Source organism: Dendropsophus ebraccatus, chromosome 2, assembly GCF_027789765.1.
Source record: "Dendropsophus ebraccatus isolate aDenEbr1 chromosome 2, aDenEbr1.pat, whole genome shotgun sequence".
Taxonomy (NCBI): domain Eukaryota; kingdom Metazoa; phylum Chordata; class Amphibia; order Anura; family Hylidae; genus Dendropsophus; species Dendropsophus ebraccatus.
The window spans coordinates 59,792,615-59,813,557 of record NC_091455.1 but is presented as its reverse complement, the minus strand read 5'-3'; the positions used below and the strand labels follow the sequence as shown (position 1 = coordinate 59,813,557).

Sequence of the window (20,943 nt, the reverse complement as noted above, 5' to 3'; positions counted from 1 at the left end):
AATTTTTATCTTTAGCTATCTGTCCCAGGTCTTCTTTGTTGTCCACTTTACTTTCTGGTGTCTTCATTTTCTTGCAGAAAGGAACCCACAGCTACTTCTAGCACATGATCACAAACATAAGCCACAACTATCATACAGCATACAACATTCACATGTGCAATATTTAGAAGATATTCTGTGGTGAGAAAAGACGGGTATGACAATAGTCTTTATCTTAAGCTGGAGTCATGTCCAAGAAATGTAGCCATCTGTCCCAGGTCTTCTTAGTTGTCCAGTTTTCTTTCTGGATTCTTCATTTTCTTGCAGAAAGGAATCCAGTTTCTTCTAGCACATGATCACAAACATAAGCCACACCTATCTTACAGCATACAGCATTCACATGCGCAATATTTGGAAGATAGCCTGTGGTGAAAAATGACGAGTATGACAGTAGTCTTTGTCTTTAGCTGGCATCATGTCCAAGGAAGGTAGTCATCTGTCCCAGGTCTTCTTTGTTGTCCAATTTTCTTTCAGGCCATTGCATCTTCTTGCAAAAAGAAACCACAGCTACTTCTAGCACATGATCACATACATAGGCCACACCTATCATACAGCATTCACATGTGCAATATTTGGAAGATAGCCTGTGGTGAGAAATGATGGACATGACATAGTCTTCGTAAGTAGCTGCGTTCTTATCCAAATATGGCAGTCATCTGTCCCACATCTTCTTTGTTGTTCACTTTACTTTCTGAATTCTTCATTTTCTTGCAGGAAGGAAACCACAGCTTCTTCTAGCACATGATCACAAACATAAGCCACACCTATCATACAGCATACAACATTCACATGCGCAATATTTGGAAGATATCCTGTGGTGAGAAATTATGGGTATCACAATAGTCTTTGCCTTTAGCTGGCATTTTGTCCAAGGAAGGTAGCCATCAGTCCCAGGTCTTATTTGTTCTGTAACTTTCTTTAAGGCCATTACATCTTTTTGCAGAAAGAAACCACAGATACTTCTAGCACATGATCACAAACATAAGCCACAACTATCATACAGCATACAACATTCACATGAGCAATATTTAGAAGATAGCCTGTGGTGAGAAATGACGGGTATGACAATAGTCTTTATCTTTAGTTGGAGTCATGTCCAAGAAATGTAGCCATCTGTCCCAGGTCTTCTTAGTTGTCCAGTTTTCTTTCTGGATTCTTCATTTTCTTGCAGGAAGGAACCCACAGTTTCTTCCAGCACATGATCACAAACATAGGCCACAACTATCATACAACATACAACATTCACATGTGCAATAGTTGGAAGATAGCCTGTGGTGAGAAATGATGGACATGACATAGTCTTCATAAGTAGCTGCCTCCTTATCCAAATATGGCAGTCATCTGTCCCACGTCTTCTTTGTTGTTCACTTTACTTTCTGAATTCTTCATTTTCTTGCAGGAAGGAACCCACAGCTTCTTCTAGCACATGATCACAAACATAAGCCACACCTATCATACAGCATACAGCATTCACATGCGCAATATTAGGAAGATAGCCTGTGGTGAGAAATGACGGGTATCACAATAGTCTTTGTCTTCAGCTAGAGTCATGTCCAAGGAAGGTAGCCATCAGTCCCAGGTCTTCTTTGTTGTTCAGTTTTCTTTCTGAATTATTAATTTTCTTGCAGGAAGGAACCCACAGCTTCTTCTAGCACATGATCACAAACATAAGCCACACCTATCATACAGCATACAACATTCACATGCGCAAAATTTGGAAGATATCCTGTAGTGAGAAATGATGGGTATGACAACAGTCTTCGTAATTAGCTGGCCTCTTGTCCAAGGAAGGTAGCCATCTGTCCCAGGTCTTCTTTGTTGTCCAATTTTCTTTCAGGCCATTGCATCTTCTTGCAGAAAGAAACCACAGCTACTTCTAGCACATGATCACAAACATGAGCCACACCTATCATACAACATTCACATGTGCAATATTTGGAAGATAGCCTGTGGTGAGAAATGATGGACATGACATAGTCTTCGTAAGTAGCTGCCTCCTTATCCAAATATGGCAGTCATCTGTCCCACGTCTTCTTTGTTGTTCACTTTACTTTCTGAATTCTTCATTTTCTTGCAGGAAGGAACCCACAGCTACTTCTAGCACATGATCACAAACATAAGCCACAACTATCATACAGCATACAACATTCACATGCGCAATATTTGAAAGATATTCTGTGGTGAGAAATTATGGGTATCACAATAGTCTTTGTCTTTAGCTGGCGTCTTGTCCAAGGAAGGTAGCCATCAGTCCCAGGTCTTATTTGTTGTGTAACTTTCTTTAAGGCCTTCACATCTTTTTGCAGAACAAAAACCACAGCTACTTCTAGCACATGATCACAAACATAAGCCACAACTATCATACAGCATACAACATTCACATTTGCAATATTTGGAAGATATTCTGTGGTGAGAAATGATGGGTATCACAATCGTCTTTGGCTTTGACAAAAGTCTTTATCTTTGTTGTCTTCTTGCCCAATGAGGGTAGTTGTCTGTTCCAGTTATTCTTTTTTAATGATGGGTACTATAATATTCTTTTTAGAAATTATATACTGATCAGGATATTTTCATATCTTGCCCAACACATTTTTCAAAAATGGCTACCCCAGCACATGAACACAAATAATATATCATCTACCCTCTCAATGACCCCTTGCTACAAAATGACATTCCAGCAATATCATGAAAAGCAGGGTGTTCCCGCATCATGATGCTACCAGAATGTCATGATACCCAGGGGCTAATCATAAGGACAAGCTGTTATCAGCTCCTAACTGTTAACGATGGGCCACTGTGATTGCTTGGCTGCCCGCCATGAACCCTTTCAGTGCCATGTTCCTGTCATTGTCTAATCGTGACCCTTGATTGGCAATGTTCTGATAGAGTTTTTCTTGGGCAGATTGAATGGGAAAATTGCCGATAATACTGATCAATAATATGCCATAGCCTAGACCAATATATGTAATCTAATAATTGCAAGTCATAGTCCCCTAGGGGGATTTAAAAGTGTTAAATTTTTTTTTTTTTTTTTTTAAATACAACAAAACCCCTCCCCAGTAAGAGTTTAAAACAGCTCCCTTTCATACTTGAAAAAGTTAAACACATAAAAGTAAGTAAATAAACGCGTTATATAGTAATATATCAATTAGAGATGAGCAAACCGGGTTCGGGTTCGAGTCCATCCGAACCCGAACGATCGGCATTTGATTAGCGGGGGCTGCTGAAGTTGGATAAAGCTCTAAGGTTGTCTGGAAAACATGGATACAGCCAATGACTATATCCATGTTTTCCACATAGCCTTAGGGCTTTATCCAACTTCAGCAGCCACCGCTAATCAAATGCCGAAAGTTCGGGTTCGGATGGATTGGAGCATGCTCGAGGTTAGCTCATCCCTAATATTAATGTGTGTGTAATTGTCCGATTTAGCAAAATATAAAAATAACATTCCCACAAGATTGCAGATTGTTTGTCACATTAACATCAGAAAAATGTATAGAAAGTGTTGAAAAATTTCCATGTACGCAAATATGATATTATTAAAAACTAGAGATTGTGGCGCAAAAAATTACGCCAAACCAGCCCTGCAAGTGGAAAATAAAAGCATCATGACTTTAAGAAGGCAAAAATTAAAAATGGCCTGGTCATTAAGGCTAGAACAGGTGTCAGAGGCAAGAGGATAATAACATTGATACATGCATAAGGCAACCAGAACCACCCAATCCCCCTCTAATAATGACATCTAGAGACATCACCTGTAGTCTTTGGCTCGGGATCATTCTCTCTCTCTATCTCTCTTTCTCTGTGTTCGGCATCTTTAAAAGAAGGAAGAAACATTTATATCAGAACTGTCTATCAGAACAGCTGCTGTTCCCATAGCAACCAATCATATCATTATAATGGATGTGTCCATAACCATACCTGGTATAATCCCAGTACAGTGACATCCAGTAACTGTGCGGAGTCATAGTGTTTCATTCCTTTAATAGAAAACAACATTATAGGTTGTAATTTTACACCTGCCCCTCCCCCATTATCTCTGCACAGTCGGCCTAGATAGACCCACCTGCATTGTAGATCAGCGGTCTTCATCCTGTGGCGCATACACATGGAGGACGTTTTTCCAATCATGTCCCAGGAGGAGTTATCCGTGTAGCAGGAGATGGAGGACGCTCCTGTGATGAGTATTTTGGGGTGTAGTTTCTCTGGTGGCGGCACGCTGTGTATGAGGTCTGTGTATCTGATCCCAGATTCTTTGTTGCTTGATGTGTCCTGATGTCAACCAGAGGCATTGTGACATCACATTGTTAGTAATACTACTGTGGCAACCAATCAGAATAGTGCTTATAGCTTTCACAATTGAAGCAATGATCTGATTGGTTGCTAAGGTCTATGATTGTGGCAGCCAATCACATTAGTGCTTTTAGGTTTGCCAATTGAAGCAGTGATGTGATTGGTTGGTAAGGTCTATGATTGTGGCAGCCAATCAGATGAATGCATATAGATTTGCCAATTGAAGCAGTGATCTGATTGGTTGCTGTTGTCAATTGTCCCTATTAAGAGCTTTCATCACATGATATCCTATGGGAAGTAAGGGGTCCTGAGTAATGAAATGCAAAGGGAAACAATGATGAGGTATAGAAGAATATTGATATATTAGTGACAGTGTATCTTGCTGTGTACGGCCTCAGGTGTACAATTAGGTGACCGACAGCACATTAGGGGACAGGGGAGACATCTCACTGCTGGGGAGGCCATTAATAACCGTCCACTAGTAAATCTGGGCTTTTCTCCCATAACAACTAACTAGAGCGGAGCTTTCATCTTACCGAGCTCTGATTGGTTGCTATGGGCAACAAACATGGATGTACTACTAGATAGATTATGATCCTGGCTCCCCATGTGTTTAAACGTTTGTCACCTGTTATAAGGGCGTTGCAATAACCACAACACAAAGTCGCTGCAATTCAAGGTAAAAACACTGATGCCAAAGTCGCTGGTAAAAGGCTTGTACAGAATTTGCTCTTAAAGGGCCACTACTGCTTTCATTCCCAAAGGGCCGTTACTAAATTTGCTCTTAAAGGGCCAGTACCACATTCATTTTTAATGTGCCATTATTGAATTTGGTCTTAAAGGGACGGTGCCGAATTTTCTCTTAAAGGACCGGTACCACTTTCAATCTCCCGCTTTCAATGCAGTACTGAATTCACTCTTAAAGGGCTGGTCCTGAATTCACACTCAAAAGCCTGACACATTGCTCTTAAAGTCCCAGTACCAATTTTGAAGGGTTAAAGTTTTTCTTATAAGGGCACTCTGAGAGTCACTGTTCTTTTCTAGCACTATGTATGTTCTCTTGGAAATACACCTCTAGTTTACTTTAAATATCTACAATAAAAGTTATATTTTAGGCAGGTCTTTCTAAGGAGTATTGAACCCTGGGTCGCTGGGTCTGTGGGTTAAGCTCTGAACATCTTACAGAACAAAGTTCAATCTATAATCTGAAATGGAAGGAGTATGGCACAACTGCAAACCTTCCAAGCCATGGCTGTCCACCTAAACAGACAGCCCAGGCAAGGGGGCACTAACTACAGAAACAGCCAAGTGGTCTATGGTCAGTGTTGAGGAGATGCATGCAGAGATCCATAGTTCCTAAAAAGGAGAATATGTCCACAGGACAACTATTAGTCATGTACTCCACAAATCTGGCCTTATGGAAGAGTGGCAAAAAGAAAGCTGGCTTTGAAGGCCATAACAAGTCCCATTTGCTGTTCCTCATAAGCCATGTAGAGGACACAGCAAGCATGTGGAAGAAAGGGGGGCGGGGGGGGGGGGGAGCTTGAGCTAATTTGCAAAGATGAACTGGAAAAATGTCTTTAGATGTGCAAAGCTGGAAGAGACATACCCCATAAAGACATGCAGCTGTAATTGCAGTGAAAGGTAATCCCACAAAAGGGGGCTGAACACAAATGCACACCAAGATTTTTTTTTTTTTAAAGGATTTCAAAACCACAGTGCTCTCTGTTACCACCTTTGTCCATGTCAGGAACTGTCCAGAGCAGTAGCAAATCCCCATAGAAACCCTCTCCTGCTCCCCAGACTGGAAAGAATACCACTTAGGACGTAGGACATACAGCAGCTGATAAGTACTGGAAGACTTGAGATTTTTTTTTTTTATAGAAGTAAATTACAAATCTCTGACACTTTCTAGCAATAGTTGATTTGAAAGAAAGTTTTTGGGGTGAAGTACCCCTTTAAGTTTGTGAGTACAGTAGTGAGCATATCTATTATCTGCATTTTGCTCATCAGGCTTTGAAGTCTGCTCCACTCCATGCCGCTCTTTGCCAGGTGCTGGGAAAAGATGCATTCAGTCCTGGGAACTTCTCCCAGTTTACCAGGGCTGGATCCACCTTTTCCTTTCTCCAGGACTTTACACAGTAAAGCTATGATTCCACGTAGGAAGACACGGCCGGTGTCAGAGAAGATCATCCTGGCCGGTACTGCATTAATGGCCGGATGATTTTCACTGCCGCTGAATTCCCCACTGCTCACATTGGAGCGTGCGGCCGGAGCCAAACGCTCCATTGTGTGCACTGACATGTCTCCTGCGGCCGCTATTCAATGACATGTCAGTTTTTTGCGGCACCGCCAGTGATCCCGGCTGGAGTGTATACTATGTATGTACACTCTGGCCGGGATTCCATAGAGGGTAGCAATACGTAGGTTCTGTAGTAATCACTGCCGTTGTTGCCGATTTGCAACAACGGTCATGATACAAAACTTACGCAGTGGGAACATGGCCTAAAGCTGCACCAGTTCTCTGGAATGCATTGTCTAAGAACATTAGACTCATTTCTAATACTCAAAGCTAAAAACACACCTTGTAAAGCAGCTTATCCGGTCCCCTAATTTGGTCCCCCCTACAATCATCATTCACCTACACTCCAAGCTTTTACACCTGTACATATAGACATTGGTCAGAGACTGGTTCACCCACCTTCACTTGCACTATCTTATTTATAGTAGTGCCGGACAGTGATGGTAAGAAGCATCAGCAACCTTATCCCTGTTTTAATTTTCTTATGTAGCCTGAAACTACTCCTTTAAATGCATTTTACTTGGATCTTATGGGATAGACCAACACAGTAACAAGTAATTATGAATTGTAAAGGAAATGGTACATGATTTTAACAGTTTTCCCCCCCAAATATCGATCCAATAGCATCCATTTGTATTCAGCCCCCCCATACCCTAATCACCCCAAATAAAATGACCTTTAGAAGTCTCCTCATTAGTAAATAGAGCCTCCGTGTGATGTCTTCTCAGTGTAACTACAGCTGTTCTGTGAGGCCTTAGAGGTTTGTTAGAGAACATAGTGATCAAACAGCATCATGAAAACCAAAGAAATCACCAGACAGGTCAGGGATAAAGTTATAAAGAAGCGTAAAGCAGGATAGGTTTAAATAAAAAATCCCAAGCTCTGAACATATTATTGGACACAGACTTCTCTCACAGCAAGTCCAGGGTTAGGCTGGGTTCACACTACGTTTTTCCAATCCGTTTTTTTCATCAGCTTTTCATCCGTTTTTTTGCAAAAAACGGATGTACAGCTGATGAAAAAGACAGATGTAACTATGTGCATCCATTTTAATCAATTTTTCCATTGACTTCCATTATAAAAAAAAGGATCAAAACGGATCTTTTTATTTAGCGTTCACAAAAACTTGGTTGACCTAATTTTTGTGTCCGCTAAAAAAAAATGGATCTGTTTTGATCCGTTTTTTTTTTTTTTATAATTGAAGTCAATGGAAAAACTGATCAAAACGGATGCACACACATGCATCTGTTTTTTCTATCCTTTTTTGGAAGAAACAGATGAAAAAAAAAAAAACGGATTGCAAAAATGTACTGTAAACCCAGCCTTACACGTAATCAATATGAACTCCCACAGGCATAAAGGCCCGGGGTACAATGCCCCTTAGAAAGACCCCCTCTCTAAAATGTAACTTTTATTGTAGATATTAAAAAAAAAAAAAATAAAGTAAGTATTTAGAAACACAGCTGCCCAGTGCTGCTTATACTCCTTGGGGGACATTTATCAAGACTGGCGTACTCGTGTGAACGTAGATGAAGACCCGCCACCTTTTCTTCAGCTGAATTTATTAAGAGGTGAACACCTCTTAGTAAAGTCGGCCGGCCCTGAAGGCATTGTGCAAAAGACGACAACTGCTCTAAAGCCGGTGTAGATTTTTGCCTTTTTTGTGCCTGTTTCCAGGCCATGCCTCCTCCCTGCCTTGCCGTGACCCTCCTTCCCACCCATCAGACTAGTGGGGGTTAGGGCTGACATACGCCAGGGAGAAGGCAAGAATCTGCACATTCTCTCTGCCCTTAATAGATCTCCCCCTTGTGTGTATAAAGTGATCCGGCCAGATCCGCTATAGAATAGTAGTCTGCAGTACTACACTCTCAATAACAGCACAGAGTGTAATGCTAAATAAAATTGTCAACTTCAAAATGTTTTGTTGCCAGTTCATCAGGAAAGCCTATTCTCTGGATGATGTTGGGGTGGCAACATAACATATGGAGGGGGCTGTGTTCACAATTTTAATTAGCAATAGGCTGGACAATAGAAGAGGGCAGGTCTTTACAATCTTGCCTCCCTGACATAAATACAGATTTCCACAAATTTTTCATGGTAACCAAGAAATTTTCTTTACTATTATAAGGCTGCTGTGGATGCCACTGTTGAAGGACTGGTTAAAAGTTGATCTTTAAGGGCCGCTACCATATTCCCTCCTAAAGAGCCAGTACTGCATTTGTATTTAAAGGGCTATTACTGAATTAGCTCTTAAAGGGCCGGCACCGAACTTGATTTTTTAAGGGCCGGAACTGAATTTGCTCTTATAGCGACTCTTTACCCACAATCTGTCCCCCCCAAACCACTTGTACCTTCGGATAGCTGCTTTTAATCCAAGATCTGTCCTGGGGTCCGTTTGGCAGGTGATGCAGTTATTGTCATAAAAACAACTTTTAATCTTGCAGGGCTGTGTCTAACGGCCGGGGCTTACATTTGTATATGCAATAGGCTGGCACACCCTCTTTGTCCTTCCTCACCACCCTCCTCATCATTAGGAATGATCCAGGAACATTTACTGCTGTTTGAGCTTTGCACAGGTGTATTAACGATCCAGCCCATGTTCATTATGCACAAAGCTGGGGAATAGGAAGCAATCTGCCTGGAGCATTCCTAATAATGAGGAGGGTGGGGAGGAAGGACGGAGAGGTGGTGCCAGCCTAATGCATATACAAATGTAAGCCCCGGCCGTTAGACACAGCGCTGCAAGATTAAAAGTTGTTTTTATGACAATAACTGCATCCCCTGCTGAACGGACCCCAGGACAGATCTTGGAATAAAAGCAGCTATCCGAAGGTACAAGTGGTTTAGAGGGTCAGATTGTGAGTACAGAGTTGCTTTAAAGGGCTGGTACTACATTCATTCTTAAAGGATCAGTATGGAATTCACTCTTAAAGCGCTGGTACTGAATATGCTCCTAAAGGGCCGGTGCTGATTTTGCCCTTAAAGGGCTGACACCAGAGTTGCCCTGAAAGGGATGGTAACAAAGTTGCCCTTAAAGGGCCAATCATAAATCATAAGTTGCACATAGAATAACATTCTCAAAATATTCTTTGTTGTCATACTAGATGGTTTTATACTTATAGACTCCCCTAATACTGCCAACAATGGAGTGTTAGGTAACTTCAAACCTACACTCATCATATGGACAAAGTCAGTTCCTGGTTCTTCGCATATAGCACAATTATTATCCAACTATTTTTTATTCTCATAAAACCTATACATTGCGGGTGTTGAATAAAGCCTATGAATTATGTTAAATTGTATGATGCAATGATTCCCAGATTTTGATACCAGGTTTATGGTCTTTGTTTAATTCTCCTACTTTCCTAACTTTTTTTTTTTACTTTTGAAACTCACCTCCTCATTATCCACAAAATATGCATACACATTAGAAATAACTTTTTTCTTGATAGTCTGTTCTATCATTCTCTCAATCAGGGCATCTGTTTTAAACTCCACCTCTACAGATCTCTTGGTATTAGGTGAGGCCTGTTTGTTTTGAGTGGTCACATGACACCTGGGAGGAGAAATGGATAATTGGGCATAATTAGACAATTTTTTACTCTTGTTGCCGGGGTTTTAGACAATAATGGCTGGGTGTTAAGTCATTTTGAGGGCACACTGAATTGACACGGTAATACAAGCTGTACACTGATTATTTATATTGCATCAAAGTGTCTTATCTTCAGGGTTGACATCAACAGTACAGCAGCACATTACATAGATGAAAACACTCTTATTGGTCCACGTCTCACCAGACTGGACCACATCTACTTGAAATCTAATGAAAAACAAGCTGAGTAGGCACTTTAGTAAGAATAAATCCAGTGCATACAGCAGCTGACATGGCCAGAGCAAGATAAGTGGTAAAGCTCCTGTACATTCAGCAAAGTTCGATAGCTGCAGGAGAGCTGAAGCAATTCCAGAGCATTCCCCCAGTAATTACATTTAGTTTTGCATTACATTTCTGCTGTTACACCTATCACTGTACTCCTATCTGTGTTGATATAAAGGGCACTGCTGAGAAATGACCTAAACAGCACAGGAAGTCTCAGCTTAGTCTTAAGGTGGCCATAACACCCCCAATAACTGACGGACGTCAGTTATCTCCTCTATCCTCCCCATACAAAGGAATATTCAGCACGGCCGAGCAATCCTGTGCTCTCTGTGTGGAGGCAAGGGTTAAGCCCAGGGCCGTTTCTAGGTAATTTGAACTACAGGGCGAATCTTGCTAAAAGTGCCCCCCCCCCTCATGTGATGTTGGGGGGGGGGGGGGGTCGGGGGTTTTTACTAGGAAGAAGCAGTGTGTGTATTATGGCATAGAGCGGTGATATTCAACCCTGTTCAACCCTGTTGGGGCAAAAAAAAGTCAATCAGTGACTCACAGGTGACATCTTCTTTGTTCTGAGGCGTCACTTTCCTTTTCCCCTCCATCTGGCCCAGGCCTCCATGATGATTTCTTGCAGCTACAATTCTTCTCTTGTGAACCTGCCAGACAAACATCTTAGGCTCCGCACTTTTACAACTTCCACTTTTTTGTGTCATGTGCAGTAAAGTCAGTAGGTATGTGGGTTGCCCCCTATATATAGGATCCCCTGCTGTGCCCTCATATAGTAATAATCCCCCTGTGTTGCATCTGGCATAGTAATAATCCCCCCTGTGCTCTCCCCATAGTAATAATCCCCACTGTGCTCTGCCCCTTAGTAATATCCCCCTTGTGCTCCCCCCAAAGTAATAATCCCCCTGTGCTCCCCCCCATACTAAAAATCCCCCCTATGCTGTCCCCATATTAAAAATCCCCCCTGTGCTCTGCCCCTTAGTAATGTCCCCCCTGTGTCCCCCCTTCTTATAGTAATAATCCCCCTGTGCTCTGCCCCTTAGTAATATTCCCCGTGTCCCCCCCTTATAGTAATAATCCCCCCGTGCTCTGCCCCTTGGTAATATCCCCCCTGTGTCCCCCTTATAGTAATAATCCCCCTGTGCTCTGCCCCTTAGTAATATCCCCCCTGTGTCCCCCCTTATAGTAATAATCCCACTTTGCTCTGCCCCAAAATAATATCCCCTGTGTCCCCCCTTATAGTAATAATCCCCCGGTGCTCTGCCCCTTAGTAATATCCCCCCTGTGTCCCCCCTTATAGTAATAATCCCCCTGTGCTCTGCCCCTTAGTAATATCCCCCCTGTGTCCCCCCTTATAGTAATAATCCCCCTGTGCTCTGCCCCGTAGTAATATCCCCCGTGTTCCCCCCCTTACAGTAATATCCCCCGTGTCCCCCCCCTTATAGTAATAATCCCCCTGTGCTCTGCCCCGTAGTAATATCTTCCCTGTGTCTCCCCTTTCTTATAGTAATATCCCCCTGTGCTCCCCCCCATAGTAATAATCCCCCTGTGACCGCCATCCCCAACCCCCCCCATAGTAATAATCCCCCTTTGGCCCCCGCCCCCCATAGTAATAAACCCCCTGTGGCCCCCATCCCCCCATAGTAATAATCCCCCTGTGCCCCGCCCCCTCCTTCATAGTCTTTCCTATAGTAAAAATTCCCCATATGCTGTAGCCATATTAATAATCCCCCTTGTGCTCTGCACCCTCCCCCCTCCCAAAAAAACCCAAACACATTATACTCACCTTCAGTAACAAACAGCGGGTCCCTGTCTCATCTTTAGCCTGCGAGGAGCAGGCCGCCGCCGGGCCCGCACACATCTCCTTCTAGCAGGCGCAGTGATATGACGTCACTCGGCCTGCTGGAGGGAGAGGAAGTGTGCGGGGGCGGCCTGACAGGTAGTCCGGGACGGGGGAGCTGCGGTCAGGGCCGGTGATGGGGCGGTCAGAGCCGTTGATGAGGCGGGCGGCTGGGGCAGGTGATCGGGCGGGTGGCCGGGGATGCCACCACCGCCCCCAAGCTGTCGGCACCCCATGCGGCCGTCCAGCCTGCCCGCCTCTAGAAACGGCCCTAGTTAAGTCGCCCGATCCCAATCTCCACCGACATCATCTGTCTGTGGTCGTTCAGGAGAGACCCATACACTTTATCATGACAGCGGGTACTGTTTGTTGAGGTGTATGGTGTAGTGGGACCTTTACACCAAGTAAACAAAACTGAAGATCTCAGGATCACTTTAGAATATAGATGGTAAAAATGGAAAATTTTGAAAACATCACCAAAAATTCTGCCGTGTTCATAAACTCTCAGGTCAAGTTAAATAAAATAAATGACAAAACTCAATATTTTTAATTGACAATACTCCGGCATCTTTATTGATGTTGGGATTGCATCTCAGGAGCTTGGGATCTTCTTCCATCATACTTGGCCAAACAACCACTTCTGACTGCTCGGTCATAGCTGCGTGGTAATCCAAGCTCCAGATAACGTTCAACCATCCTCCAGTTTCAATTTACTGTAAAAAACAGAAGATTGTCAGCAAAAAAGATCACCGAGTCCTTCTACCCTGCCCTATATAGCTATATGTATATCCCAGGCTGGTTTGAATTCGGTTATTATAAATTTACTAACCACATTTGCTTGGAGGCTGTTCCCAGCATCTACTAACTTTTCAGTAGTGTAATAGTTTCTCATATTGATTTTGATCTTTCCCCAAATAACCTCAGATCGTGTCCCCTTGTTTTTGTGTTCAATTTGTTGTTAAGGACCAGAGTCTCAGGAACACTGCAGAAGCTTCCAGAAGTCCTATGTGCCCTCCAGAGTGCAGTTTCTCTCTTCCGCTCACCATGGAAGAGAAGCATTAAAAGATAGTTAGATCTTTCAATAGCACACACTACAAATGTCACACAAACAGCCAAATCTACACTACTACATGTATTGAATGATATATAACATCATGTCTTTTTTACTCTTATAGAATAATCCACAGTTATACATACAGTACAAAAGGCAGGCCTAGGTATGAAAAGATAAGCACAATAAGAGCATTTACCCGAAGCTGACATTGCGCCCATAGAGGACATTCACTTCCCCTAAATGTGAAGTTAACACATTTTTGTTCCTCCAATGCATTATTTCACAAAAAAGAATACCATAGCTACCCCTATACCATGATCACACAATGGCTGATGGTAACAATTTTTATCTTTAGCTATCTGTCCCAGGTCTTCTTTGTTGTCCACTTTACTTTCTGGTGTCTTCATTTTCTTGCAGAAAGGAACCCACAGCTACTTCTAGCACATGATCACAGACATAAGCCACAACTATCATACAGCACACACCATTCACATGTGCAATTTTTAGAAGATAGTCTGTGGTGAGAAATGACGGGTATGACAGTAGTCTTTATCTTTAGCTGGAGTCATGTCCAAGAAATGTAGCCATCTGTCCCAGGTCTTCTTAGTTGTCCAGTTTTCTTTCTGGATTCTTCATTTTCTTGCAGGAAGGAACCCACAGCTACTTCTAGCACATGATCACAAACATAAGCCACACCTATCTTACAGCATACAACATTCACATGCGCAATATTTGGAAGATAGCCTGTGGTGAAAAATGACGAGTATGACAGTAGTCTTTGTCTATAGCTGGCATCATGTCCAAGGAAGGTAGCCATCTGTCCCAGGTCTTCTTTGTTGTCCCATTTTCTTTCAGGCCATTGCATCTTCTTGCAGAAAGAACCCACAGCTACTTCTAGCACATGATCACATACATGAGCCACACCTATCATACAACATTCACATGTGCAATATTTGGAAGATAGCCCGTTGTGAGAAATGATGGACATGACAGTCTTCGTAAGTAGCTGCGTTCTTATCCAAATGAGGTAGTCATCTGTCCCACGTCTTCTTTGTTGTTCACTTTACTTTCTAAATTCTTCATTTTCTTGCAGGAAGGAACCCACAGCTTCTTCTAGCACATGATCACAAACATAAGCAACAACTATCATACAGCATACAACATTCACATGTGCAATATTAAGAAGATAGCCTGTGGTGAGAAATGACGGATATCACAATAATATTTGTCTTCAGCTAGAGTCATGTCCAAGGAAGGTAGCCATCAGTCCCAGGTCTTCTTTGTTGTCCAGTTTTCTTTCTGAATTCTTTATTTTCTTGCAGGAAGGAACCCACAGCTTCTTCTAGCACATGATCACAAACATAAGCCACACCTATCATACAGCACACAGCATTCACATGCGCAATATTTGGAAGATATTTTGTGGTGAGAAATGATGGATATCACAATAGTCTTTGGCTTTGACAAAAGTCTTTATCTTTGTTGGCTTCTTCCCCAATGAGGGTAGTTGTCTGTTCCAGTTATTCTTTTTTAATTATGGGTACTATAATATTCTTTTTAGAAATTATGTACTGATCAGGATATTTTCATATCTTGCCCAACACATTTTTCAAAAATGGCTACCCCAGCACATGAACACAAATAATATATCATCTATCCTCTAAATAACCCCTTGCTACAAAATGACATTCTAGCAACATCATGAAAAGCCAGAATGTCATGATACCCAGGGGCTAATCATAAGGACAAGCTGCTATCAGCAGCCAGTTCCTAACTTTTAACGATGGGCCACTGTGATTGCTTGGCTGCCCACCATGAACCCTTTCAGTGCCATGTTCCTGTCACTGTCCGATCGTGACCCTTGATTGGCGATGTTCTGATAGAGTTTTTCTTGGGCAGATTGAATGGGAAGATTGCCGATAATACTGATCAATAATATGCCATAGCCTAGACCAATATATGTAATCTAATGATTGCAAGTCATAGTCCCCTAGGGGGATTTAAAAGTGTTAATTTTTTTTTTTTTTTAAATACAACAAAACCCCTCCCCAGTAAAAGTTTAAAACAGCTCCCTTTCATACTTGAAAAAGTTAAACACATAAAAGTAAGTAAATAAACGCAATATATATAAATATATTCATTAGAGATGAGCAAACCGGGTTCGGGTTCGAGTCCATCCGAACCCGAACGATCGGCATTTGATTAGCGGGGGCTGCTGAACTTGGATAAAGCTCTAACGTTGTCTGGAAAACATGGATACAGCCAATGACTATATCCATGTTTTCCACATAGCCTTAGGGCTTTATCCAACTTCAGCAGCCACCGCTAATCAAAAAGTTCGGGTTCGGATGGATTGGAGCATGCTCCAGGTTAGCTCATCCCTAATATTAATGTGTGCGTAATTGTCCGATTTAGCAAAATATAAAAATAACATTCCCACAAGATTGCAGATTTTTTGTCACATTAACATCAGAAAAATGTATAGAAAGTGTTGAAAAATTTCCATGTACGCAAATATGATATTATTAAAAACTAGAGATTGTGGCGCAAAAAATTACGCCAAACCAGCCCTGTAAGTGGAAAATAAAAGAATCAGGACTTTAAGAAGGCAAAAATTAAAAATGGCCTGGTCATTAAGGCTAGAACAGGTGTCAGAGGCAAGAGGATAATAACATTGATACATGCATAAGGCAACCAGAACCGCCCAATCCCCCTCTAATAATGACATCTAGAGACATCACCTGTAGTCTTTGGCCCGGGATCATTCTCTCTCTCTATCTCTCTTTCTCTGTATTCGGCATCTTTAAAAGAAGGAAGAAACATTTATATCAGAACTGTCTATCAGAACAGCTGCTGTTCCCATAGCAACCAATCATATCATTATAATGGATGTGTCCATAACCATACCTGGTATAATCCCAGTACAGTGACATCCAGTAACTGTGCACAGCCATAGTGTTTCATCCCTTTAATAGAAAACAACATTATAGTTTGTAATTTTACACCTGCCCCTCCCCCATTATCTCTGCACAGTCGGCCTAGATAGACCCACCTGTATTGTAGATCAGCGGTCTTGATCCTGTGGCGCATACACATGGAGGACGTTTTTCCAATCATGTCCCAGGAGGACTTGTCCGTGTAGCAGGAGATAGAGGACGCTCATGTGATGAGTATTTTGGGGTGTAGTTTCTCTGGTGGCGGCACGCTGTGTATGAGGTCTGTGTATCTGATCCCAGATTCTTTGTTGCTTGATGTGTCCTGATGTCAACCAGAGGCATTGTGACATCACATTGTTAGTAATACTACTGTGGCAACCAATCAGAATAGTGCTTATAGCTTTCACAATTGAAGCGATGATCTGATTGGTTGCTAAGGTCTATGATTGTGGCAGCCAATCACATTAGTGCTTTTAGGTTTGCCAATTGAAGCAGTAATGTGATTGGCTGGTAAGGTCTATGATTGTGGCAGCCAATCAGATGAATGCATATAGATTTGCCAATTGAAGCAGTGATCTGATTGGTTGCTGTTGTCAATTGTCCCTTTTAAGAGCTGTCATCACATGATATCCTATGGGAAGTAAGGGGTCCTGAGTAATGAAATGCAAAGGGAAACAATGAGGAGGTATATTAGTATATTGATATATTAGTGACAGTGTATCTTGCTGTGTACGGCCTCAGGTGTACAATGGGGTGACTGACAGCACATTATGGAACAGGGGAGACATCTCACTACTGGGGAGGCCATTAATAACCGTCCACTAGTAAATCTGGGCTTTTCTCCCATAACAACTAACTAGAGCGGAGCTTTCATCTTACCGAGCTCTGATTGGTTGCTATGGGCAACAAACACAGATGTACTACTAGATAGATTATGATCCTGGCTCCCCATGTGTTTAAACGTTTGTCACCTGTTATAAGGGCGTTGCAATAACCACAACACAAAGTCGCTGCAATTCAAGGTAAAAACATTGATGCCAAAGTCGCTGGTAAAAGGCTTGAACAGAATTTGCTCTTAAAGGGCCACTACTGCTTTCATTCCCAAAGGGCCGTTGCTGAATTTGCTCTTAAAGGGCCAGTACCACATTCATTTTTAATGTGCCATTATTGAATTTGGTCTTAAAGGGACGGTGCTGAATTTTCTCTTAAAGGACCGGTACCGCTTTCAATCTTCCGCTTTCAATGCAGTACTGAATTCACTCTTTAAGGGCTGGTGCTGAATTCACACTCAAAAGCCTGACACATTGCTCTTAAAGTCCCAGTACCAATTTTGAAGGGTTAAAGTTTTTCTTATAAGGGCACTCTGAGAGTCACTGTTCCTTTCTAGCACTAAGTATTTTCTCTTAGAAAAACACCTCTAGTTTACTTTAAATATCTACAATAAAAGTTATATTTTAGGCGGGTCTTTCTAAGGAGTATTGTACCCTGGACCGCTGGGTCTGTGGGTTAAGCTCTGAACATCTTACAGAACAAAGTTCAATCTATAATCTGAAATGGAAGGAGTATGGCACAACTGCAAACCTTCCAAGCCATGGCTGTCCACCTAAACAGACAGCCCAGGCAAGGGGGGCACTAACTACAGAAACAGCCAAGTGGTCTATGGTCAGTGTGGAGGAGATGCATGCAGAGATCCATAGCTCCGAAGGGAGAATATGTCCACAGGACAACTATTAGTCATGTACTCCACACATCTTATGGCCTTATGGAAGAGTGGCAAAAAGAAAGCTGGCTTTGAAGGCCATAACAAGTCCCATTTGCTGTTCCTCATAAGCCATGTAGAGGACACAGAAAGCATGTGGAAGAAAGGGGGGGGGAGCTTGAGCTAATTTGCAAAGATGAACTGGAAAAATGTCTTTAGATGTGCAAAGCTGGAAGAGACATACCCCATAAAGACATGCAGCTGTAATTGCAGTGAAAGGTTATCCCACAAAGGGGGCTGAACACAAATGCACACCAAGATTTTTTTTTTTTTAAGGTTTTGAAAACCACAGTGCTCTCTGTTACCACCTTTGTCCATGTCAGGAACTGTCCAGAGCAGTAGCAAATCCCCATAGAAACCCTCTCCTGCTCCCCAGACTGGAAAGAATACCACTTAGGACGTAGGACATACAGCAGCTGATAAGTACTGGAAGACTTGAATTTTTTTTTTAATAGAAGTAAATCTCTGACACTTTCTATCAATAGTTGATTTGAAAGAAAGTTTTTGGGGTGAAGTACCCCTTTAAGTTTGTGAGTAGAGTAGTGAGCATATCTATTATCTGCATTTTGCTCATCAGGCTTTGAAGTCTGCTCCGCTCCATGCCGCTCTTTGCCAGGTGCTGGGAAAAGATGCATTCAGTCCTGGGAACTTCTCCCAGTTTCCCAGGGCTGGATCCACCTTTTCCTTTCCAGGACTTTACACAGTAAAGCTATGATTCCACGTATTAAGACACGGCCGGTGTAAGAGAAGATCATCCTGGTCGGTACCGCATTAAAGGCCGGATGATTTTCACTGCTCACATTGGAGCGCGCGGCCAGAGCCAAACGCTCCTTTGTGTGCACTGACATGTCTCCTGCGGCCGCTATTCAATGACATGTCAGTTTTTTGCAGCACCGCTAGTGATCCCGGCTGGAGTGTATACTATGTATATACACTCTGGCCGGGATTCCATAGAGGGCAGCATTATGCAGGTTCTGTAGTAATCACTGCCGTTGTTGCCGATTTGCAACAACGGTCATGATACAAACTTACGCAGTGGGAACATGGCCTAAGGGCCCTATTCCACCGGACCATTATCCTTCAGATTAAAGTTAAATCGTTCGAATCTAAATGATAATCGTTCGGTTGAAATGCAGTTAATTATTAACGACCTAAAGAGAAATCGTTGATCGCTTTATAAGACCTGGACCTATTTTTATCATTGCTTGTTCACAAAACGTTCACAAATCGTTCGCATTGATTAAGACGTCGTTCGGTCGTTCACAGTAGATACGAACGCAATTGCGAGGAAATAGCGAAGAAAAAACAATCGCAAATACGATCATAAATAACGATTATTGTTCCATGGAAATGAGTGAACATTTTCAGGTCTTTCGCAATAGCGGTCGTTTGAGATCGTTAATCGTTAACGATTATGCGAACGATAATCGTCTGGTGGAATAGGGCCCTAAAGCTGCATCAGTTCTTTGGAATGCATTGCCTAAGAACATTAGACTCATTTTTAATACTCAAAGCTACAAACCCACCTTGTAAAGCAGCTTATCCGGTCCCCTAATTTGGTCCCCCCTACAATCATCATTCACCTACACTCCAAGCTTTTACACCTGTACATATAGACATTGGTCAGAGACTGGTTCACCCACCTTCACTTGCACTATCCTATTTATAAAAGATGGCCAGACCGTTGCAGCAATGAAGCACATTAGCCCTTCTGCCTTATATTGTGAACCTTTCCCTTATAGGCTATGTTCACACGGGGTAAGAGACCGGCCGTTCCCTGACCCCAGCCGGGTCATGGAACGGCCGGTCTCTGCCCGGATCATCATTTTTCTGAAAACATTAAATATCAACAGTACAAGCGATTTTAAGAAACTCTGTAATAAGTTTTATGTACTAAAAGAGTTTCCTTCTGTACTGAAAAAGCAATCTCCCAGCCTCCCCCCTCACATCAGATGAAGCAGGATTTCTGTCTTCATTATGTGGCTATGGAGAGGGGAGGGGCTGTTAGGAGTGACTGAGCACGGAGCAGTCCTGCAGAGCACAACACCCTGCAATCTTCTCTCAGTAAGTTCATAGATAAGCACTGACCTCTCTGACTCCAGAATCCTGCGGTTTAGGTGCCCAGAGAGTCTACAAACAGCTGACCTTCATGTCACCTCTTCCTGCTCCCTCATCTCCCTCGGCCCCTCCCCCCTCCATAAGGATAGAATGGAGAGAGCAGAACCCGTCTTCACTGGCTTCTCTGTAATGAAGACGTGTTTGCCTGATAATGCACAGATAAGAAGTCAGGGGGGGGAGGCAGGGAGATTGCTTCTTGAGTACAGAAGGAGGCTTTTTTGGCTGATGAAACCTATTACAGAGTTTCTTAAAATCGCTTATATTACTGATTTCTGCAATAAAAAAAAACATGACAGTTATTCTTTAAGTATCTTTGATCTTTCCGGCCACAGGGTTCTGATGGGGGCGCATCAGCGTGCGCCCGCATCAGAACCTCCCACAGCACATAATGATGCAAGCGGCTGGAGCCGCTCGCTTCATTGTGTGAACTGACAGGGTTTCCTACGGCTGCAATTCATTGAGTCGCGGCTGCAGAAAACTGACATGTCAGTTATTTGCGGCGCTGCACGGGATCCCGGCCGGAGCGTATACAATGTGTATACGCTCCGGCCGGGATCCCATAAAAATGTAGGCAATGTTCCACACTGCATAAAGTATGGCCGTTGTTGCCGGTGGCAACACTGGCCGTACTTTTACATAGTGTGAACATAGCCATAGATTGTAAGCTCTTGCGAGCAGGGCCCTCACTCCTCATGGTTACATGTGCATCTCTAATGTCTGATTAG

General features: G+C 42.6%; 2 long non-coding RNA genes across 2 annotated transcripts; both read right to left on the bottom strand.

The window, feature by feature from the left end:
- Positions 1-3,391: 3,391 nt before the first annotated feature.
- Positions 3,392-4,366, bottom strand: LOC138784468 (uncharacterized). The gene is made up of 3 exons (XR_011361847.1): positions 4,106-4,366; positions 3,961-4,019; positions 3,392-3,854 (listed from the first exon to the last, which is right to left on the bottom strand). It is a non-coding gene; the product is annotated as an uncharacterized lncRNA (long non-coding RNA).
- Positions 4,367-15,749: 11,383 nt separating this feature from the next.
- On the bottom strand, positions 15,750-16,705 carry LOC138784466 (uncharacterized). The gene is made up of 3 exons (XR_011361846.1): positions 16,458-16,705; positions 16,313-16,371; positions 15,750-16,206 (listed from the first exon to the last, which is right to left on the bottom strand). It is a non-coding gene; the product is annotated as an uncharacterized lncRNA (long non-coding RNA).
- Positions 16,706-20,943: the final 4,238 nt, after the last annotated feature.